The sequence below is a fragment of the Triticum dicoccoides genome, chromosome 4B (assembly GCF_002162155.2).
Source record: "Triticum dicoccoides isolate Atlit2015 ecotype Zavitan chromosome 4B, WEW_v2.0, whole genome shotgun sequence".
Classification (NCBI taxonomy): Eukaryota; Viridiplantae; Streptophyta; class Magnoliopsida; order Poales; family Poaceae; genus Triticum; species Triticum dicoccoides.
Genome location: NC_041387.1, coordinates 621469055 through 621494543, shown reverse-complemented (window position 1 = coordinate 621494543; position 25489 = coordinate 621469055).

Genomic DNA, 25489 nt, shown 5'->3' with positions numbered 1-25489 from the left:
TGTCAACTTGATGGGCACAATTTGTCATAAACACGAAATGCAACAAATAGTTTTAAAATAGAATATACCACATCTGAATCATAAGACGAGGGCCGACGGGGACGGATATCAAAACGATGGCACTATGTATAACAAACAACATACGGGTAAGATAATTATACAAGTAACTATATATCTAAATCACACAAACATGATATTTTTATATAAAAAAGATAAGAACAAGAGGCTCACCACAAGGTGGTGCCGGCGACGGGTCGATGCGGACAATCGACGGTGGTTACGATGGAGACGGGAAGGCACTAAGTAAACCACACCTTCATATGCAAACTAAGAGTTATTTTAAGCTCAAATTGCATATAAATCAAATATACTACCACATATAATTCCTCCCAAATTACTAAAACCCACAAATTAATCACTATATAAAGCATTGCAAGAGCTAATCTAGCAATGAGAGATGAAAGGACAAAGTTGCTAACCTTTGTGATCACTTGAATGGATGGGGGCCTTTAAATCTTGACAAAATTTGAGAAAAATGTGTGATGAGCTCGAGGGGAGGAAGAGGAAGAACAGAGAGGAGGAGAGGGGAAAGGGGGAGAACAGAACAAGCTGGACGAAGGGTTTATATGCAGGATGACCTATAGTACCGGTTCGTGGCAAGAACCGGTACTAAAAGGTGCAGGACGGGCCCCAGTCTGACAACATCCTGCCACCACACCCTTTAGTACCGGTCCGTCGCACGAACCGGTGCTAAAGGTTCCGCACGAACCGGTACTAAAGAGAGCGGCCCGCCTAGCCGTTGGAATCGGCACTAATGGTCACATTAGTGCCGGCTCTATTTCAAACCGGGACTAATGAGCTGCACATTAGACCCTTTTTCTACTAGTGATAAGTAACACCGAATAATGCACCATAAGTAGGATATAAATTTCATTGCATAACTATTGACTTTCGTGCTTGCATAGGTAATCACAAATCTTAACATCAATATTCTTACTAAAGCACAATTACTCATCAACCTGACTCACGTATCATATCGTCATATGTCAAACCATTACTAAGAATCAAGTTTATTTTGTCCAGTGATCTTCATGAAAGTTTTTATTAGATCCTCCTTGGATATCTACCACTTTGGGACTATTTTCATATGTTGCTTTTGATAAGCTCAAACAAATATACGTGAAGATCATGAGCATAATTTTTCTTTCTGTCTCTGAAAATAATCTAAGTGAAGCAAGAGAGAATTTCTTAAAATTTACTAACTCACAAATAAATCTAAGTGAATCATGAGAGCATTTCTTCAAAAATAACAAAGCACACCATGCTCAAAAATATATAAGTGAAGCACTAGAGCAAATCCATGGCTCTAAAAATTTAAGTGAAGCATAGGAGCAATCATAACATAATTTTTTGGCTCTCTCAAAAGGGTGTGTCCAGCAAGGAAAACACAAAGTAAAAAAATCAAAATCATACAAGATGCTCCAAGCAAAACTCATATTATGTGACGAATAAAAAATATAGTTTCAAGTAAAATATTGATTGTTGTTAGAAGAAAGCGGGGATGCCACTCGGGGGCATCCCCAAGCTTAGTTGCTTGATACTTCTTTGAATATTATCTTGGGGTGCCTTGGGCATTCCCAAGCATAGCCTTTTGATCATCCTTATTCCTTCATCCATCGTAAGATCACCCAAAACTTGAAAACTTCAATCACACAAAACTCAAACAAAACCTTTGTGAGATCCGTTAGTAAAAGAAACCAAACCACTACTATAAGTACTTTAGAAAACCTATTCTTATTTTGGTTTTGCATTATATATACTGTATTCAAACTTTTCTATGGCAAAAACTCATCAAAGAAAACCATAGAATCATCAAAATAAGCACACAACGCAAAGAAAACAGAATCTGTCAAAAACAGAACAGTCTGTAGCAATCTGAATATTTTGAATATTTCTCTAACTTCAAAAGTTCTGATATAAATTTATGGACGTGAGGAATTTGTCTATTAATCTCATGAAAAAAGAATCAATTCAAAAGCATTCTTCTGTTAAAAACGACAAATAATCTCGTGAGTGCAAAAGTTTCTGTTTTTCAGCAAGATCAAATCAACTTTCACCCAAGTCTTCCCAAAGGCCTTGCTTGGCACAAACACTAACTAAAACACAAAAAACACAATCATAACAGTGTCATAACTGTTCTAACACACAATAACAGAAAGCAAAAAGCAAAAATAAGTTTTATTCATTGGGTTGCCTCCCAACAAGCGTTATCGTTTTACGCCCCTAGCTCGGCATAACGCGTAGGATCTAAGTGTTGTCATCCTTGTCCAATTCTTTGATCAAACACTTAGGATTTTCCAGGATTTTGCATATAAATTCTCAGTGACAATACTTCTAGGCATGAGATTGAAAAACTTATTTCCGCAAAAAGGGTCTCTTATGACTCCAACAAAGTTAGGATGGATACTAATCATCTTAAGATCTCCTTTATCATTGCTAGAAGTTGCACCTTTATTTTTAGTGACTTGAGTAGTCCTGCTAATTTTCACAAGAGTTTTAGCGGAAGCAAAAGTCGTACCTAAATTAGAAAAAAATTCTTCCATTTTATCAATCCTAGATGGGCTTTCTTTGATTCTTCCTTTTTCTTTTAGCAACTTAAAAAACGTCTCCCGCTTTTGACCCAACTTTAGTAGCATAACTTTGCATTTTTCTATCCAAATTTTCAATAAGTTCTATGGTAAGCATTTTCTTTTCAATAGCATCAAGTCTTTCCATCACATGTTCTAGAGTCAATATTGTTTCATTGATCAGAGTGGTGGTGAACACACTAAATTTCCCAAAGCATTAAAAGCATCAAGAGAAGGACACATCAAGAAATTCCCACTGGTAATCATATCAAGGACGAATCTATACCAAGTGGTAATGCCCACATAAAAACTATGGAGAAGAACAATGGTACATTCCTTACAGATAGCTCTATTATGAGCATCGCAAATTCTATACCAAGCATCTTTTAAATTTTCTCCTCCCCTTTGCTTGAAGTTGAACCTCGTTCTCGGGGTTGCACGTAATAGAAGAAGAGAAATCCATAACGACAAAAACAAGATTGCACACAAAAACGGATCTGACGAGAAAATGGCGAACGAAAAAGAGGGCGAATAAAATGGCAAATTTTTGTGAAGTGGGGGAGAGGAAAACGAGAGGCAAAGGGCAAATAATGTAAATTGCGAGGAGATGAGATTTGTGATTAGGAACCTGGTTGATGTTGAAGATCCTCCCCGGCAATGGCGCCAGAAATTGGCACGTGGCTGGGAGACTATCTTGACGTGATCTTCCCCAGCGATGGCGCCAGAAATTCCTTTTGATGTCTGCTAGAAATACGTCGGTATTTACCCAAAAAGGAAGGGATGATGCAATATAGCGACGGTAGGTATTTCCCTCAGTGATGAGACCAATGTTATCGAACCAGTAGGGGAACCTCCTCACACCATGTAAACAACACCTGCACACAAATAACAAATACTCGGAACCCGACGTGTTAAAGGGGTTGTCAATCCCTTTCGGGTACGGGGCCTCAAGATTGGCAAACAACATGAGATAAAAGTGGTAGATAAAATAGATCACGGAACAAACAAATTGCAGCAAGGTATTTTTGTATTTTTGGTTAAATAGATCTGAAAATAAATGCAAAGGAAAATAGATCGCAAAGGCAAATATAAAGAAAATAGACCCATGGCCCGTAGGCTTCACTAGTGGCTTCTCTTGAGAAAAATAACAAACGCTGGGAAAACAATTACTGTTGGGCAATTGATAGAACTTCGAATAATCATGACGATATCCAGGCAATGATCATTATATAGGCATCACGTCCAAGATTACTAGACCGACTCATGCTTGCATCTACTACTATTACTCCACACATGGACAGCTATCCAACATGCATCAAGGGTATTAAGTTCATGGAAAAACGGAGTGATGCAATAAGAACGATGACATGATGTAGACAAGATCCGTTTATCTATTGCAAAGATATAGATCCCATCTTGTTATCCTTAGTAGTAACGATACATACGTGTCGGTTCCCCTTCTTTCACTGGGATCAAGCACTGTAAGATCGAACCCACTACAATGCACCTCTTCTTGTTGCAAGATAAATAGATCAAGGTCGCCAAACAAAACACAAATATCGGATAAGAAATACGAGGCTATAAGCAATCATGCATATAAGAGATCAAAGAAGACTCAAAAAACTTTCATGGATAAAAACATAGATCTGATCATAAACTCAAGGTTCATCGGCTCCCAACAAACACACCGCAAAAGGACTTGCATCATATGGATCTCCAAGAGACCATTTTATTGATAATCAAGAGAGAGAGAGAGGAAGCCGTCTAGCTACTAACTACAGACCCGTAGATCTAGAAAGAACTACTCATGCTTCATCGGAGAGGCACCAATGGAAGAGATGAACCCCTCCGTAATGTTGTCTAGATTGGATCTGGTGGTTCTAGACTCTGCGGCGGCTGGAATTGATTTTCCCCGACTCCCCTAGGGTTTCTAGAATATTGGGGTATTTATAGAGCAAAGAGGCGGTTCAGGGGGCACCCAAGGTGGGCACAACCCACCAGGGCGCGTTGGGCCTCCTCGCGCGCCCTGGTGGGTGCTGCTCCCCTCGAGCCACCCCCAGGTGCTTCCTTGGCCCACTGGATGTCTTCTAGCCCAAAAAATCCTCCAGGAGTTTCGGTGCGTTTGGACTGCGTGTTATATTGATTTCCTGCAATGTAAAAAACATCCAAAAAACAACAACTGGCAGTGGGCACCATGCCAATAGGTTAGTACCAAAAATGCTATAAAATGATTATAAAACATACAAGAATGATAATATAACAGCATAGAACAATCAAAAATTATAGATACATTGCAGACATATCATGTAGCTAATGTTAGGTGCATCATGACTGGATCTTTTCTATCATGAATTACAATGTTTAGTCACTGCTTGAACTTTGGAGGTGCTCTGCATTTACGTTTTGCTGTCCTAGAAAGGGCTAGCGAGATACCACTATCGTCATATTATATTATGGTTGTTTTGACAAAGTGTTGTCATTTGAGATATCTTATTATGGCTCGCTAGTTGATTATGTCATTGATATGAGTTACTATAATTTTTAAGAGTTATTGTCATCATGGTTAGTTATAATATTTGCTGAAAACCTGGGTGCTACTTAAGCTTATTTATGTAAACAAGAGCAAAAGAGTTCGTAAAAATTTTGTTTTTCACTTTTAGTTTATCAACTTAATTGCTTGAGGACAAGGAAAGGTTTATGCTTGGGGGAGTTGATACGTCTCCGTCGTATCTACTTTTCCTAACACTTTTCCTCTTTTTTGGACTCTAATTTGCATGATTTGTATCAAACTAACCCAGACTGACGCTGTTTTCAGCAGAACTACCATGGTGTTGTTTTTGTGCAGAAATAAAAGTTCTCGGATTGGAACGAAACTTTGCGAGGATTTTTTATACAATAAAACAGATTTTCTGGAGCCAAGAACCATCGGAGGGGGGCACCTGGGTGGGCACAACCCACCAGGGCGCGTCGTCCCTCCAAGCGCGCCCAAGTGGGTTGTCCCCACCTGGTGTCCCCACATACGTCAACCCTCATACTATAAAATCAGATTTTCGGAGAAAAAAAACCAGGGAGAAAGAATTATCGCGTTTCATGAGATGGAGGCGGTGGCGTGTTCTTCAACGGGAGGCCAGATCTGGAGTCTGTTTGGGGCTCCGGAGAGGGGAATCTTCGATCTTCGTCATCACCAACCCTTCTCCATTGCCAATTACCTGATGCTCCCCATAGGGTGTGAGTAATTCATTCATAGGCTCGTTGGTCGGTGAGGAGTTGGACGATATTCATCATGTAATTGAGTTAGTTTGTTAGGGATTGATCCCTAGTAGCCACTATGTTATGAGATTGATGTTGCTATGACTTTGCCATGCTTAATGCTTGTGACTTTGGGCCCGGGTTCCATTTTTTCAGATCTGAACAGTTTATGTTATGACCATTATATCTATGTTCTAGATCTGATCTTGCAAGTTATAGTCACCTACTATGTGTTATGATCCGCAAACCCCAGAGTGATAGAAGTCGGGATACTTTTCGGTGATTACCGTTGTTTCAGGACTTCATGTATTAACTATGTGTTAATGCTTTGTTCTAGTTCTCTATTAAAAGGAGGCCTTAATATCCCTTAGTTTCCAATTGGACCCCGCTTCCACAGGAAGGTAGGACAAAAGATGTCATGCAAGTACTTTCCATAAGCACGTATGACTATTTACGGAATATAACCCTACATTATACTTATGAACTAGAGATACTGCCAAATCGCCCTAGGTTATGACTGTTATATGATGAATATCATCCAATGAATTCACTGGTCCAATGCCTATGAATTTCTCTTATATTGTTCTTGCTAAGTTACTACTGCTATTGTTACTGTTACACTTGCTACAAAATTATTGCTGTTCTTGCTACCATTACTGTCACTGTTACTATCACTATCAAAACTATCATATTACTTTGCTACTGCTCATCTTGCTGCAGATAATAAATCTCCAGGTGTGGTTGAATTGACAACTCAACTGCTAATACTTGCAAATATTCTTTGGCTCCCGTTGTGTTAAATCTATAAATTTGGATTGAATACTCTACCCTCGAAAACTGTTGCGATCCCCTATACTTGTGGGTTATCAGATACATATTGGGTTCCCTCCCACCAAGCACATTTCTTTAGAGCCTTTTAGCTAGGCATCATGATTTTAATGATGCTCACATAAAAGCAAATAACTTAGACACAACGGGTGCATCATGAATCATATAGAAAACACATTTAAGCCTAACCCACTGCCTATGCATGGAGATTTTGTAAGCAAACAATTTATTGGAGCAAGAAAAAACTAGCATACGAAGGCAAAACAAGCATGACTTCAAAACTTTCAACATAAAGAGCGAAAACTTGATGTTGTTGAAATATACATAAGCATATCTTCCCATTTCATAATAATTTTCAGTGCCATCATGAAAAAATTCAACGATATAGCTATCACATAAAGCATTATTTTCATAATCCACATGCATAAAATTTTTATTACTCTTCAGATAAGAAAATTTCTTCCAATTAATAATAATGGGAGAAAATTCAAAATAACTATCATGTCATACTTGATTAACATAACCCAAATGAACAATAAAATGATAATGACAAGTTTCATGGTTATCATTAATCTTGATAACATACATGTCATCACAACAATCATCATAGATAGCATCTTTTTTATCATAATAATCAATTGACACATCTCACAAAGTAGTGGATTCAACATTAAATAAAGTCATGACCTCTCCAAATCCACTTTTATCAATATTGTAAGAAGATTCGACACCCTCCAAAATAGTGAGATCATTACCTAGAGTTGACACTCTTCCAAACCCGGTCACTTTGGTCATTGTAATCATCGTAAATAGGAGGCATGCTGTTGTCATAATAAATTTTCTCATCAAAATTAGGGGGGACTAAAAATATCATCTTCATCAAACATAGCATCCCCAAGCTTATGGATTTTCACACCATTAGCATCATGGGTATTCAAAGAATTCATACTAGCAACATTGTAATCATGTTCATCATTTAAGGGACACACACCAAACATTGTGTTAAATTCTTCTTTTAACACTTCATAAAAATTACCAGAATCTATATTTTCAAGAAAGACTTCATAAAGATAAAGAATTTGATGCAATTTCACTTTCATTTTTATTTGTAGTTTTTTTATATACCACACTTGTGAATAAACAAGAAACTAGAAGATTCAATTACAAGATCTAAGGATATACCTTCAAGCATTCACCTCCCCGGCAACGGTGCCAGAAATAGCTTTCATGTCTACTACACAACATTATTCTTGTAGACTTGGTTGGGCCACCAAGCGCAGAGTTTTGTAGCGCAAAACCAAATGTCCCTCAATTGGATGACCTAAGTTTTATCAATCCTTGGAAGTGTAGGGTGAAGATAGTCTCCTTCAAACAACCCTGCAATCAATTACAAGCAATGTCTTCTGTCCCCAACACACCCAACATAGTTGTCAATTGTATAAGTGCACTAGTTCGGCAAAGAGACGGATGGTAGAAACATGTTTATATAATCTGAATAAATAAAAAGCAAGGTAGCAAGTAACAAAAGTGAGTAAAAATGGTGTCTCAATGCTTAGAAACAAGGCCTAGGTTTCATACTTTCCCTTGTGCAATCTCTCAATAGTGCTAAAATAACTGAATCATATAACAATCCCTCAACATGCAACAAATAACCACTCAATGTTCCTATCAGAGAAAGCAGGACGAAAATGTGTATCAACCTCTATGCCTAGATTACTCCACTGTCACCACGGGAATCCGCAAGTTGATTACTGAACATATATCAAGTGACTCAATATAATACCCCATTGTAACCACGGGTATCCACATGCAAGACATACATCAAGTGATCTTAAATCCAATATTCAATCTGATAACAATGAAAGCTGAAAGAGCAAGACTCAAATCAACACAACAAAGATAGAGAGGGAAGAACACCTTATGATTTCACTATATTAACAAAACTCATGATACATCAAGATCATGGCAAATCAAAAACAGAGAGAGAGTGAAGACATAGCTACTAGTACATACCCTTAGCCTCAAGGATGAACTACTCACACATCACCATGAGAATGCCGGAGAAGTTGGTGGTGATTGTGAAGGAGGAGATGTCCCCGGCGGCGTCCCAACGCCATTGAAGGAGAGGACGAAGGGACCCCCCTCTTTTTATTCTTCCTTGTCCCTCCAGGGAGAGACGGAGCTCTCCCATAAATTAGATCTCTCAGTTGTCTTCTGTTTTTCGCGATTGTTTTCGGAGAACCAAACCATTTCTTATATTCCCAGAGATCCGTAACCCTGATCGGGCTGAAATCATAAGGTGATTTTTATCTGGAAATTATCTTTCTTTTGGCGAAAGAAGGGCTCCAACCAACCTACGAGGTGCCCACAAGACATTAGGGCACGCCTAGAGGGTAGGGAGCACCCTGTTACCTTTTGGGACACTCAAGCATCGTGTGTTTATTCTTTCTCCTAAAAATCACATATATTCCATAAAAAAATCTCCATAAATTTCTATCATGTTTGGACTGTGTTTGCTATAGTTTTTCTGCGAAACAAAAAACTTGGAAAAAACAGGAACCAGCACTAGGCACTAGATTAACATGTTAGTGCAAAAAAATAGTATAAACATGAACTCAAAGTGCACTAAAATTATTGTAAACATTGCATGAAACTTCATAAATTATAGATACCTTGGAGACGTATCAGCACGCACGGTGGTGGCGATGTCTGGTTTCGTGGTGGCGTCGACTATAGTTGGCCTAGCAAGGTTAATGCATTTATCTCTCCAAAAATTGCAATGACAGAAGATGGTGGTGGCTGATTTTCAAGCGTGTGCATGTTGTGCATTGATAACCCACAAGTATAGGGGATCGCAATAGTTTTCGAGGGTATAGTATTCAAGCCAAATTTATTGATTCCACACAAGGGCAACCAAAGAATATTCTCAAGTATTAGCAGTTGAGTTGTCAATTCAACCACACATGGATAAATTAATATCTATAGCAAAGTATTTAGTAGCAAAGTAGTATGGAAGTAACGATAATGGTAGCAAAAGTAACAGTAGCAGTTTTGTAGTAATTATAACAGTGGCAACGGTAAAGTAACTAAGCAAATATCAATATGTGAAAAGCCCGTAGGCATTGGATCTGTGATGGATAATTATGTCGGATGCGATTCCTCATGCAATAGTTATAACATAGGGTGACACAGAACTAGATCTAGTTCATCAATGTAATGTAGGCATGTATTCCGAATATAGTCATACGTGCTTATGGAAAAGAACTTGCATGACCTCTTTCGTCCTATCCTCCCATGGCAGCGGGGTCCTATTGGAAACTAAGGGATATTAAGGCCTCCTTTCAATAGAGTACTGGACCAGAGCATTAACACTTAGTGAATACATGAACTCCTCAAACTACGGTCATCACCGGGAGTGGTCCCGATTATTGTCACTTCGGGGTTACCGGATCATAACACATAGTAGGTGACTATTGACTTGCAAGATAGGATCAAGAACTCACAAATATTCATGAAAACATAATAGGTTCAGATCTGAAATGATGGCACACGGGCCCTAGTGACAAGCATTAAGCATAGCAAAGTCATAGCAACATCAATCTTAGAAAATAATGGATACTAGGGATCAAACCCTAACAAAACTAACTCGATTACATGGTAAATATCATCCAACCCATCACCGTCTAGAAAGCCTACGATGGAATTACTCACGCACGGCGGTGAGCATCATGAAATTGGTGATGGAGGATGGTTGATGATGACGACGGCGACGAATTTCCCTCTCTGAAGCCCCGAATGGACTCCCGATCCGCCCTCCCGAGAGAGATTAGGGCTTGGCGGCGGCTCCGTATCGTAAAACGTGATGAATCCTTCTCTCTGATTTTTTTTCTCCCCGAACATGAATATATAGAGTTGGAGTTGAGGTCGGTGGAGCATTAGGGGGCCCACGAGGCAGGGGCGCGCTTGGGGGGTAGGGTGCGCCCCCACCCTCGTGCACTGGGTGTGGGCCCCCTTGTCTGGATTCTTTCGCCAATATTTTTATTAATTCCAAAAATATTCTCCGTGAAGTTTCAGGTGATTCCGAGAACTTTTATTTCTGCACAAAAATAACACCATGGCAATTCTGCTGAAAACAGCGTTAGTCCGGGTTAGTTCCATTCAAATCATGCAAGTTAGAGTCCAAAACAAGGGCAAACGTGTTTGGAAAAGTAGATACAATGGAGACGTATCAACTCCCCCAAGCTTAAACATTTGCTTGTCCTCAAGCAATTCAGTTGACAAACTGAAAGTGATAAAGAAAAACTTTTACAAACTCTATTTGATCTTGTTGTTGCAAATATGTAAAGCCAGCATTCAAGTTTTCAGCAAAGATTATGAATTAACCATATTCACAATAACACTTAGGTCTCATGTTTACTCATATCAATGGCATAATCAACTAGCGAGCAATAATAATAAATCTCGGATGACAACACTTTCTCACAATAATCCTAATATGACATAACAAGATGGTATCTCGCTAGCCCTTTCTAAGACCGCAAAACATAAATGCAGGGCACCCCTGAAGATCAAGGACTGACTAAACATTGTAATTCATGGTAAAAGAGATCCAATCATAGTCATACTCAATATAAATTAATAGTAATGGATGCAAATGACAGCGGTGCTCTCCAACTAGTGCTTTTTTAATAAGAGGATGATGACTCAACATAAAAGTAAATAGATAGGCCCTTCGCTGAGGGAAGCAGGGATTTGTAGAGGTGCCAGAGCTCGAGTTTTGAAACAGAGATAAATAATATTTTGGGTGGCATACTTTCATTGTCAACATAGCAACCAAGAGAACGCGATATCTTCCATGCTACACACATTATAGGCGGTTCCCAAACAGAATGGTAAAGTTTATACTCCCCCTCCAACAACAAGCATCAATCCATAGCTTGCCCGAAACAACGGGTGCCTCCAACATACAACAATCCTGGGGAAGTCTTGTTTGCAATTATTTTTGATTTGTGCATGGGACTGGGCATCCTGGTTACCAGCCATTTTCTCGAGAGTGAGGAGCGGAGTCCAGTCCTCGTGAGAATAACACACCTAGCATGGAATATATAGACAACCCTAGTTGATACATGAGCTATTCGAGCATACTAAACAAAATTTCATTTGAAGGTTTAGAGTTTGGCACATACAAATTTACTAGGAACGGCAGGTAAATACCGCATATGGGAAGGTATGGTGGACTCATATGGAATTACTTTGGGGTTTCCGGAAGTGGATGCACAAGCAGTATTCCCGCTTAGTACTAGTGAAGGCTAGAAAAAGACTGGGAAGCGACCAACTAGAGAGCGACAACAGTCATAAACATGCATTAAAATTAATAGTCATTGAGTGCAAGCATGAGTAGGATATAATCCACCATGAACATAAATATCGTGGAGTCATTATTGTTTCAACTACATATGTGAACATGTGCCAAGTCAACTCACTCGAATCGTTCAAAGGAGGATACCACCCTATCATACCACATCACAACCATTTTAATAGCATGTTGGAACGCCAGGTAAACCATTATAAACTCCTAGCTAATGAAGCAGGGCATAAGCAACTATAATCTCTAATTGTCATTGCAAACATGTTTCATTCATAATAGGCTGAATCAGGAATGATGAACTAATCATATTTACAAAAACAAGAGAGGTCGAGTTCATACCATCTTTTCTCATCTCAATCTGTCCATCATATATCGTCATTATTGCCTTTCACTTGCACGACCGAATGGTGTGGATAATAATAATAGTGCACATGCATTGGACTAAGCTGGAATCTGCAAGCATCTAATACAAGGGAGAAGGCAAGGTAATATGGGCTCTTTGTTAAATCAGCAATAATGCATAATAGAGCCACTCAACATTTTCATCATGGTTTTCTCCTCTCGACCCCCAAAGAAAAGAAATAAAACTATTTACACTGGAAAGCTCCCAACAAGAAAAAGAAGAACGAGAAATCTTTTTGGGTTTTCTTTTAATTACTACTACTACAAGCATGGAAAGTAAACTAGCTATTTTTTTTTGTTTTTCTTAAGTTTTTTCAAACACACAAGAGGAAGGCTTAGAAAAGAAAATAAACTAGCACGGATAGTACAATGAAAAAGTATGAGCACCGACAACTAGAGTGAGTGTGTGAACATGAATGTAGTGTCGGTGAGAAATACCTACTCCACAAGCTTAGGCTTTTGGCCTAAGTTGGTCTATGGCCACTGCTGGCCTTGCGGATATCCAAAGTCGCAGTCGGGGTTATACTGAGATGCAACATCTAATGCCTGACGAGCTGCAGCTTGGAGACGAGCTGCCTCTGTCCTCCTCTCATCTTCGTTTGCCTCCTACCTGGTTATAAAGTATCTCCTTTTTGCCTGAAAGTCAAAGAAAGTGGGAGCAGGGAGAGCAACATGGACAGTACACCGTCTGTCAAAGATTAGTCGGTACTGGAGGAACTGTTCATTCCTCTCAAGAAACTGATGGCTAACCATGGCACTATAATCTAGATAAGCAGGAGGCAACTCCACACTACTAGGGAAAACCCTAGTAGTAGCACGGGTTTAGTGCCCACTAGTAGCGCGGGTAACCGCGCTACTAATAAGGCGCTACAACTATTAGTTAAAAGTAGCACGTGTGACGTGCGGTACCTTTAAGACACATTGCCACAATGTTTGTTCCTTCCCGCGCTGCTGCTCATCTAGCTAGTAGCAGCGTGTTTTCTGTCCATCGCTACTAGTACTCTTTTTCATTTTTTTCATTTTGAGTGTATTTATACGCCGTTATACAAATTTTGGTACAATACCAATTATGAGGTTTATATCATTATGCCCATAATAGTGTGTCAAATAAATGTGGATTAGGTTCAAGTGGAGGCAATATGTGGTGCATGTCAAAAGTATACCACTAATCCAAACTTGATCTAGTTTGGGCTAGTAGTACTTTCGATGTGCACCACATGTTGCCTCCACTTGAATCTAATCCGCCAGCACAATCTATTTAATCATCATCATAGTCATTACTACCAACAGTAGTTATTTAATCATCATAGTCATAGTGTAGCACATCATCATCTTCAAACTCATTCTAGCTAGCTAATCACCACCAACACTAGCTGCCGTAGCTATCTAATCACCACCAACACTAGATAATAATAATCATCATAGTCATTACCACCAACACTAGCTATGTAATCATCATAGTCATAGTGTAGCACATCATCATCTTCAAACTCATTTCTAGCTAGCTAATTAATCACTCCTGCTGCTCTCTCTTAGGTAAAATAACATAAAACATGTTTAGCACTCCTGCTTCATCAAGTTGATGCATGCAGATGAACCTATCTCCTAATCGTGGGATGCACTTCTGATTGCTGCCCCCTAGTACTTCTCTGTGATCGTTCACAATTTTGCTCCAGTTTTTCACTATTAAGCATTCCTCGCTATTAGAAATCATGTATGCACTAAAGTGCATTGTAGGATATCTTAGCCGTAAGCTAAGAATTCTCATGCGACCTTTAGTCTCGATCCAATGAGGCACAACATTCATCGGGAGTCCCTGTTGAAGAACATCATATAGTAACATACTTAGCAATGAAGTTTAGCTTAAAAAATAATGTATGCAAAAGATGCATTGAGGACAAATAGTAAAAATATTACCATCTTTCCTAAATAGATGTGACCGTAGTTAAGTACAAACACTATTGGTCACACGTTTTGAGTACTAAGATTTTCAAGTCTAGAAAAATAATTTGTCTTGATAGTATGAAGATCCTCAAGCCATGAAACATAATGACTTATCTCCTCGCAGTTTAGTTCAGCCCCGGGACAGTAGTAGGTCCTGTCTACCAAGCGCTGGACATGTTTGCTTGAATGGAAATAAGCTGTGAATAGAAATTAGTTGTCAACTATTTTTGAATAAACAATATCAAAGACATAAATATGGTTAAGATACTCACATAATGGTATAACTGGAGGCGTATGCACATCGATCCATACGTTGATATTACCTTCAATATCATCTTCCGGATGAATATCAAAGGTGATAACCATATCAGGCTCAAATTCATAAGTCTTGCATAATGCTTGCCAAGTTTTGCATCCAAAATAGGTGTAGGTGTCTGCGTTGTATAATTTTGCATGGAAAATACAACCGTGCTCAGTCTTCAAGTAAACTCTCTTTACCACCAAAGTAGTTTTCATAGGACTGAAACCTATCTTATCCAAGACAAAAATCTTGCATGGCAGGGGATACGCTAGTAGAATAGTAAAAAAATTAAATTATAAGTTGAAGCAAATGAAGCAGATGTCATGCTTAATTACGAAAAAGACTTGTCATTGTGACTTACTGTATCCACTTCGAAGTTCTCCTCCAGCTTTATGCTGAAGCGCCTATCATCATCTAGGAAGATTCTGTCGCACAGGCCGCGCTCGACTTCGCAGTATTTGCAAATACTGAAATCCTTTTCATTGTCAGACATTTCCTATGTTCATAGTTGAAACATTAATTGAAAATCGATTGAAGATAACTACCAGGATACTCAACACACAAACCCGGGGCACTCGATATTTTCTACATATTCTGGCACAAGTCATGCCAAAGTTCATGAAAAAATCCGGCATGACCTTTGCTAAAATAGGACATATCGAGCGCCTAAAATTTGCTGGAACAGAAATGAATCTACACTCCAGCAAAACATAGGCCACTCGGAGGTGTAACCTGCAAACATGGCTGGCCAGTTGGGCAAGCACATATCCTATTTGAGCAACACCAGATATACATTTAAAAATATCTTATAGGACTCATATTGACATGAGCATTCAATAAGCAAAACCAAATCGTAAAATAAATAAGTATTCAAATTAGCATGCATTCAATAAGCAAAAGTAAATCATCTCTTGCGTCCGTACATCGTCGAATATTATCAGTAACACATCCCGAATAGTATCATACATATAACATCACTAATACAACTAATTCCCTAGCGAACGACGGGTATCGGAGCGGGCGGTGGACACCCAAAGAGAAGAAACCATCACAGGATCATAGCTCCAATGAGATCCCTAGAGAACCTGCCAGGTATTGGAGAACCTGTGCTCCAGCGTTAACAAGTAGCGACGGACGTGCGCCTCCTCCTCGCTGACACGGTGACATACCACCTCTGCAGGGTCCTTAAGCCTCTCGACAGTCACTAGCCAGCGCGACCGCCACCAAAGAAGGTTCGGGTCAACGACGGGCTGACTCCTCACCAAGATGTTCCCCCCGGTAGGTAGTGCCTCCCAGTACCAGCCCGGCGGAGCCCAGTCCCGGACATGGCCCATCTAGTCAAGAAGGCGTCCTCCACCGAGTCGACGACGAGGATGCCAGATAGGCATCATCGACGTCGATGCGAGAAAAATTGCGTTAGCTAAAAAAATAACAACAAATGTGACATCTTCAACTAGTTCTATTAATTCAACTAGTTCTTACTAAAAATAAACTTACTGTAAATAAAAATAAACTAGTACCTAATTAGTACCTAGTTCTTACTAACTAATTAGTACCTAGGAACTACTGCCCTAATTACCATCTAATTTGATGAACCTAGGGATGGAAAGTGGTAGCGGATATTCCAATTATCCAACTTAAAAGTGAAATAAGTGGTCAAATTTTACTAGTTTTATGATTAATCTTAGAAATTATTATGCATTACAATAGTGTTTATTCATCATCTAAGAAAACATCAGAGCCGCATCCGTATCCGATAACATCCGCATCTGATTCATTTCCACCCTTACATGAACCCTAACTAATTTGATGCAACTAAAATTTGAAGAACCCTAGGTAGAGGTAGGGGAGGGGGAGGAGTAGGCATGCTCACCTCGGGTGCCTGCGGAGAGGGAGGGGCAGGCGGCGTCGAGGTCGGGGTCAGGGCTCAGGCGTGCGGCAGAGGAAGGCATCGAGGTCGGGATCTGGGCGGCGTCGGCAGGGCGTCGAGGTCGGGTGCGGCGGCGGCATCAAATCCAGGGTCGGGGGCGGCGTCGAGGGTGTGCGGAGAGCGCACGGCGGCCGACGGGTGACGGCGGCGGCGACAGCAGAGGAGTTGGATTTGGGGGAAGTGGCCATCGGGAAGAACGAACCCCGTGGTTAAGTCAGAAGTAGCAGTAGCGCATTCCAGGAAGCGCGCTACTGCTAATTTAGCTATAGCGCATTCTGAGATACGCGCTACTGCTATTCCTTTCTCTTTCCCCCCTTTTTCATTTATTTTTCTTTACATTTTATTTTTTTCCTTTCACCTTCTTCTATTTCTTTCATTTTCATTTACTTTTCTATTTGCTTTCCATTTAATTTTATATCCTTTAGCAGTAGCACCTTTCAGCGTAAACGCGCTGCTACAAAGCAAGTAGCAGTAGCGCGGTTCGATGGAGATCGCTACTACTATGTGTAGCCTATCGGCTAAGCCGTGGGAATTTTAGTAGTAGCGCTTTTATCATCAGGTGCGCTACTGCTAGAACTTTATCTATAGCTTCGTTTACATGAGTGCGCTACTGCTACTTAGCACCATCATGCTTTTTTGACCCGCGCTACTGCTAAAGTTCTGTGTATAAGGTTTTCGCTAGTAGTGCCATGTCACTTCCATGTATGGGTACACCAAGATAATTAGCTCCACGAGTAGCATAAATCCCACCAAACAAATCTCCAGATGTACCATTAAGATGCAGCCTTCGTGCAACAATGGCCCCCAAGTTATATTCTTTATCACCCAATACCGCACTCTTGAGGATACTAAGATCAGGAACGCACATGTGACAATCTTCATCTTTACCGTTAATGCATCTACCTATAAAGAGAGCAAAATAATGTATGGAGGGTAAATGAATGCTCCCTATGGTAGCTTGTGTGATTTCTCTGGATTCACCCACAGTGATACTAGCAAGAAAGTCTTTATATTCAGATTTACGAGGTTCACTAACATTTCCCCACTGCGGGAGTTTACAAGCGGTATTAAAATCTTCTAGGTCCATGGTATATGATTTACCATAAAGATCAAATAAAACAGTGTGAGAATTGCGCGAAGATGTAAATTTAAACCTTCTCATAATGTAATCAGTAAGGTAGTAGTATTGTAGGCACTTATCTGACACGAAGTCCTCAAGATCAGCATTACACACATATGCATCAAATTCAGCCTTGATGCCTGCTTGGACCATAAACTCCTCTGACGGCCATTCACAAGGCCGCACTTGAGCTTCCCTCGGTGGTTCATCGTCCGACTCACGTATCGGGAGCCTTGGTTCTCGTTTCCTTGAGGAACCACCTTGATATATTTTTCTATGCATTGTATCTTTCTCTAAAAATTCCTGAAATTTTTAGCGACTCAAAATAAAAGTGAACCAAACTCAACAAAATTGATAGCAACTACTCCCACAAGTGCCTAGAGACTATATCATGCATTAGAACTACTTGGGACCATATAAATTTGACATGAAAGCTCAAGAACAGGGTCACCTTAGCAGCAAAAATTTGCAATGAATAAAGCACTAGAACAAAAACTAATTGAACCATTGGAGGAGTCACATACCGAAGAACAATCCCCCAAAGCAGTTTTTTGAGTGGAGCTTTGAGCAAGGAGATCGAAAATGGCAACAAAATGAGCTAGAACTCGTTGTTGAGCTAGTTGGTGATTTTTTGGGAGGAAGGAGTGTGTGGGTGCTGGAATAAGTGGAGGGGGGCCACCAGGAGCCCACAAGGCAGGGGGCGCGCCCAGGTGGGGTGGGCGCGCCATGGACCCTCATGGCCAGGTGCTGGCTCCGCTGATGTGTTCTCAGTGCCAAATATTCTCAAATATTCTAGAAAAAAATCATATTTCATTTTCAGGGCATTTGGAGAACTTTTATTTTCGGGGTATTTTTTTATTGCACGGATAAATCAGAAAACAGATAGAAAATACTATTTTTGCTTTATTTAATCTAAATAACAGAAAGTAAAAGGAGGGTACAGAAGGTTGTGCTTTCTAACTTCATCCATCTCATGCTCATCAAAAGGAATCCACTAACAAGGTTGATCAAGTCTTGTTAACAAACTCATTGCGAATCCATGAAACCGAAGAATCTTCGAATAGCACTAAGTTACCTCAACGGGGATATGCATGTCCCCAACAATAAGAAGAGGAAATTCAAAACCTCCAATAGTAATCGATGAAGTTTTTCCAATAGAGTTGATACTGTGGACTTGAGGTTCTTTCCTTGGAAAGTGTACCATATGCTCATTACCATTAACATGAAAAGTGACATTGCCTTTGTTGCAATCAATAACATCCCCTGCAGTATTCAAAAAGGTTCTACCAAGGATAATCGACATACTATCGTCCTCGGGAATATCAAGAATAACAAAGTCTATTAAAATAGTAACGTTTGCAACCACAACAGGCACATCCTCACAAATACCGAGAGGTATAGCGGTTGATTTATCGGCCATTTGTAAAGATATTTCAGTAGGTGTCAACTTATTCAAATCAATTCAACGATATAAAGAGAGAGGCATAACACTAACACCGGCTCCAAGATCACATAAAGTAGTTTTAACATAGTTTCTTTTAATGGAGCAAGGTATACTTTGTACTCCTGGATCTCCTAGGTTCTTTGGTATTCCACCTTTAAAAGTATAATTAGCAAGCATGGTGGAAATTTCAGCCTCCGGTATCTTTTTTTATTTGTAACAATATCCTTCATATACTTAGCATAAGGATTCATTTTAAGCATATCAGTCAAACGCATACACAAAAAGATAGGTCTAATCATTTCAGCAAAGCGCTCAAAATTCTCATCATCCTTTTTCTTGGATGGTTCAGGAGGAAAATGCATGGGTTTCTGAACCCATGGTTCTCTTTCTTTACCGTGCTTCCTAGCAATGAAGTCTCTTTTATCATAACGTTGATTCTTTGATTGTGGTTTATCAAGATCAACAACAGGTTCAACCTCTACATCATTATTATTGCTAGGTTGAGCATCAACATGAACATCATCATTAACATTATCACTAGGTTCATGTTCATCACCAGATTGTGTTTAAGCATCAGAAATAGAAATATCATTGGGATTCTCAGGTGTGTCTACAACAGGTTCACTACAAGCATGCAAAGTCCTATCATTTTTCTTTTTCTTCTTTTTAGAATGACTAGGTGCATCAACATTATTTCTCTGAGAATCTTGCTCAATTCTCTTAGGGTGGCCCTCAGGATACAAAGGTTCCTGAGTCATTCTACCACCTCTAGTCACAACTCTAACAGCATCATCATTTTGCTTATTATTTAATTCATTGAGCAAACCATTTTGTGCTTTAAGCACTTGTTCTACTTGAGTGGTAACCATGGAAGCATGTTTACTAATAAGTTTAAGTTCACTTTTAACTCTAGACATATAATAACTCAAGTGTTCAATCATATAAGACTTTCGTTTTAATTGTCTCCCAACATAAGCATTGAAGTTTTCTTGCTTAACAATAAAATTATCAAACTCGTCCAAGCATTGGCTAGCGGACTTATTACGAGGGATATCATCTTCATCAAATCTATAGAGAGAATTTACCTTTACTACCTGTGTCGGGTTATCAAGACCATGTATTTCTTCAATAAATGATAAATTCTTAACATCTTCAGCTTTAATACCCTTTTATTTCATAGATTTCTTTGCCTCTTGCATATCTTCAGGACTGAGAAATAGAATACCCCTTTTCTTCGGAGTTGGCTTACGAGTTGGTTCAGGAAGTGTCCAATTTTTTTCATTAGCCAACATATTATTGAATAACAATTCAGCTTGATCAACAGTTCATTCCCTGAAAACACAACCAGCACAACTATCCTGGTGGTCTCTGGAAGCATCGGTTAGTCAATTATAAAAGATATCAAGTATTTCATTTTTCTTGAGAGGATGATCAGCCAAAGCATTAAGTAATCGGAGAAGCCTCCTCTAAGCTTGTGGGAGACTCTCTTCTTCATTTTTCGCAAAATTATATATTTCCCTTAAAGCAACTTGTTTCTTATGCGCACGGAAATATTTAGAAGAAAAGAAATAAATCATATCCTGGGGACTACGCACACAACCAGGATCAAGAGAATTAAACCATATTTTAGCATCGCCCTTTAATGAGAATGGAAATAACTTAAGGATATAGTAGTAACGATTTTTTTCCTCGTGAGTGAATAGGGTGGCTATATCATTCAATTTAGTAAGATGTGCCACAGTAGTTTTAGATTCATAGCCATAAAAAGGATCAGATTCAACCAAAGTAATTGTCTCAAGATCGACAGAGAAATCATAATCCTTATCAGTAACACAGATAGGTGAAGGAGCAAAAGCAGGGTCATATTTCACTCTAGCATTCATAGACTTCTCCTTAAGCTTAGCTAATAATTTCTTAAGATGAGATCTATCATTGCAAGCAAGAAAATCTCTAGAAGTTTATTCATCCATAACATAACCCTCAGGCACAACAGGCAATTCATATCTAGGGGGAGAATCTTCATCATCACTTTCATCAATATTATCAGTTTCAATAATTTCATTCTCTTTATCCCTAGAAAGTTGTTCATCAAGAAATTCACCTACTGGCACAATATTATCAAGCATAGAAGTAGTTTCATCATAAGTATCATGCATAGGAAAAGTGGCATCATCAATAACATGTGACATATTAGAATTAATGGCAGAAGCTGGTTTAGGTGTCGCAAGTTTACTCAAAACAGATGGTGAATCAAGTGCAGAGCTAGATGGCAGTTCCTTACCTCCCCTCGTAGTTGAGGGAAAATCTTAGTTCTTTCGTCTTTCAAGTTCCTCATAGTGATCAGCAGATATAAATCCCAAGTGACTCAAAGAATAGAGCTATGCTCGCCGGCAACGGCGCCAGAAAATAGTCTTGATAACCCTCAAGTACAGGGGATCACAATAGTTTTCGAGGGTATAGTATTCAACCCAAATTTATTGATTCGACACAAGGGGAGCCAAAGAATATTCTCATGTATTAGCAGTTGAGTTGTCAATTCAACCACACCTGGATAACTTAATATCTGCATCAAAGTATTTAGTAGCAAAGTAGTATGGAAGTAACGGTAACGGTAGCAAAAGTAACAGTAGCAGCTTTGTTGTAATTGTAACACTGGCAACGGTAAAGTAACTAAGCAAATATCAATATGTGAAAAGCTCGTAGGCATTGGATCAGTGATGGATAATTATGTCGGATGCGATTCCTCATGCAATAGTTATAACATAGGGTGACACAGAACTAGCTCTAGTTCATCAATGTAATGTAGGCATGTATTCCAAATATAGTCATACATGCTTATGGAAAAGAACTTGCATGACCTCTTTTGTCCTATCCTCCCATGGCAGCAGTTTCCTATTGGAAACTAAGGGATATTAAGGCCTCCTTTTAATATAGTACCGGACCAGAGCATTAACACTTAGTGAATACATGAACTCCTCAAACTACGGTCATCGCCGGGAGTGGTCCCGATTATTGTCACTTCGGGGTTACCGGATCATAACACATAGTAGGTGACTATTGAATTGCAAGATAGGATCAAGAACTGACATATATTCATGAAAACATAATAGGTTCAAATCTGAAATCATGGCACTTGGGCCCTAGTGACTAGCATTAAGCATAGCAAAGTCATAGCAACATCAATCTTAGAACATAATGGATACTAGGGATCAAACCCTAACAAAACTAACTCGATTACATGGTAAATCTCATCCAACCCATCACCGTCTAGAAAGCCTACGATGGAATTACTCACGCACGGCGGTGAGCATCATGAAATTGGTGATGGAGGATGGTTGATGATGACGACGTCGACGGATTTCCCTCTCTGAAGCCCCGAATGGACTCCCGATCCGCCCTCCCGAGAGAGATTAGGGCTTGGCGGCGGCTCCGTATCGTAAAACGTGATGAATCCTTCTCTCTGATTTTTTTCTCCCCGAAATGAATATATAGAGTTAGAGTTGAGGTCGGTGGAGCATTAGGGGGCCCACGAGGCACGGGGTGCGCCCAAGGGGGTAGGGCGCGCCCCCACCCTCGTTGACAGGGTGTGGGCCCCATGGTCTTGATTCTTTCGCCAGTATTTTTTATTAATTCCAAAAATATTGTGACAGCCTGATTTTTGGCCCTTTTTTCTTTTGTTTTTCCAAGGTTTTTGCGTGAGTTTTTCTTTTTTGTGGCTCTGTGGTCTGGAAACTAAAGAAGATGCCCTCTTCTTTGCTTCCAGAGTGGCTTGCCATTCCCAAATCTTTCCCTAGACCCTGTCATTCCCATCCTAGCCTAAATCCCAATATTCTCTTTATTGGGAATATTCCTTTTCTATTAAAGGAATAACTCATATTGCCCTAGGTTGTGAAGCAACCTATATTTCCATCACTCCAAAAATTCCCAAATAATTCTCATAAATTGTTTGGGTCATATCTTGATCAAATATGGCAAAACTTTTCATTGCCATGTTCAAAAATAATTCCCCAATATTCCTTTTTCTATTCTGCCCTGAATGGCACTTTGTGAAGGAAGTGTCATTTATATTTATCCTATTGACTCCCAACATTTTTGGGCATGTTTATATGTCTAAATAATTGCCCCATGCACAATTTCAAATTTATTTGCCTAGCAAATCTTCCTCAGTGAGTTTTCAAATTTTCTGTCAGACAGAAGGCTTTGCGAAGGAAGTACTAGCTAGGAGTACCCAAATGAGTTGAACTTTTGAAAACTCCTTACTGTGCTCGTATTAGCCCCTTCGACCCATTTGCAGCCCCATCCAATCATCTATGTGAGCACAGGAGTAAATCTTTGTTTCTGGCAATATTTTCAGGTTGTGAAGCAAGTAAATTTTATATTGCTTCCAAAATCCTGATAAATTACCAGATCATTCTATTTTCCATAAAACATCCCTCCACCCATTATGGCATCATTTCATTGAGCCATTTGATCACCATAATTATTCCAAGTTTCTGGTCAGCAGAGATGTTTGTGAAGCAACTGCTATTTTGTTTTGTCCATTTGGCATGAGATTTTTACAGCATCTTTATATGTCTATATCATGAGGATTTGCCAAGTTGCATCCCATTCCACCACTCCATGTGAGTGGACCATCATGATCTTCATTTCTGGACCAAGTATGCAATTGTGAAGCAACAGCAGTAAATCTTGATCCTTTTACCCTCAAACTCTCCAGGGTCATTGTCCTTCCTAGCTTAAACACCCCAGACAACTTCTTTGGCTTCAAGTAACTCCCTGTTGATCACATTGACCTGGTAAAGTTTACTGCAGTAAACTTCAAAGCTCACTAACTATTTAACTAGAGACGTTCTCACTTAGATACCACCGTAGTTACATCTTACCCAGGACGGACAAACCCACAGACATGGTTTGGCATCACTTGTGGCATTGTGTGCATGAGTGCACGCGGTGACCACCGCTTTGGCATGCAATGGCCACGTCCAGATTGGTTTCTTGCTCGGGCCCCTCCTCCTCTCATCGTCTTCGCGCTCGTGAGCGTGTCTATCAGCTGGCCCGCGTCGTCGCAGTTCCCCTGGACCCCTCTCCCCCTCCGTCCTCTTCCTCACCGACGCTCGCCGATGAGAGCCCACGAGAGCACAGTGCACCGGCCGTCATCTTCCTCCTCGGCCGCATCCTCCCTGCGCTCCTTTGGCCTCCTTCTCCCTGTGAGAGCTCTCCCCTGTGCCCTCCCTGTCGTTTGCGCCCGAGCCCATGCACGAGCACACGCGTCCGCGGCGCCGGACACGCGTCGCCGGACACGCGTCGCCGGCGGTGCCAGCTCGGCCTCCCTCGCCCCGGCTATAAATGGCCCTCCCCGTGGCCTCCCGAGCGCCGCATAGACCTCACCACTTCCCCAGGAACCCACCCATGCTTTTCCCCAAGCTCTAGGAGCTCTCTGTAGTCCCCCTCGCCGCCATGGCCGCTGCGATGCTCCGGCCAAATTTGCCCGAAGCCGAGCTTCCCCCTCCCCTTCTCCACCACCAGTAGAACACCACCACTCCGGCGACCATCCCCATGCCCTTCTCCCCTCGCCGGAGCCGCTATAGCCTCGAGTCCCATCTCCACCCGAAGCCCCCTCCGCCGGAGTGCTTGCTGCTCTCAACCCCGCCCTCCTAGAGGTCCGTTCTGTCCTGGAGCGGGTCGGCCTCAATGCCCTGAGCCCGTGGGTAGGTCGAGCGCCGCCTACGGTGGCCGGAGTCGCCGGCGATCGTCGTCGGGGCGGCCGGCCTCACCTCTGCCTTAGCGCGCGTCGAGAGGAGGAAGGAGGAGCCAGGAGGAGAGAGATGGATAAGGCGGACCCCACCTGTAAGCGACTAAGCCGCCCGGCCCCGCCTTGCCACGCTGGATAAGTGGAGGCGTATTCCTGGGAATACGTCTTGGCAGCTGCAAAGCGCACTTTCTTTCCCTTTCAGCTCAGAATGCTTTTTCCAGTTCGGTAAGTGTATTGTATGAAATATGTTTTCTGTTTTTCACCTCGGGGGCCTGTTTGGAGAGATATTTTTACAGATTGGTCCCTAAACTTCATCGGGCTATAACTTTTTGCACGCAACTCCATTTGAGGTGAATCCAACGCTAACTTCTTCGTATCATCGAGCTCCTTCTGTTGCTTTCATTTTAACTATGGTTTGACGCTGTGTAAATGAGCTTTTTGCCCTTGCACGTAAACAGCCACCTCCGAGAGAGAACTATTTTCGACAAATCTTTTCACGGCTTCACCGCACTTCTCCCCGGTGC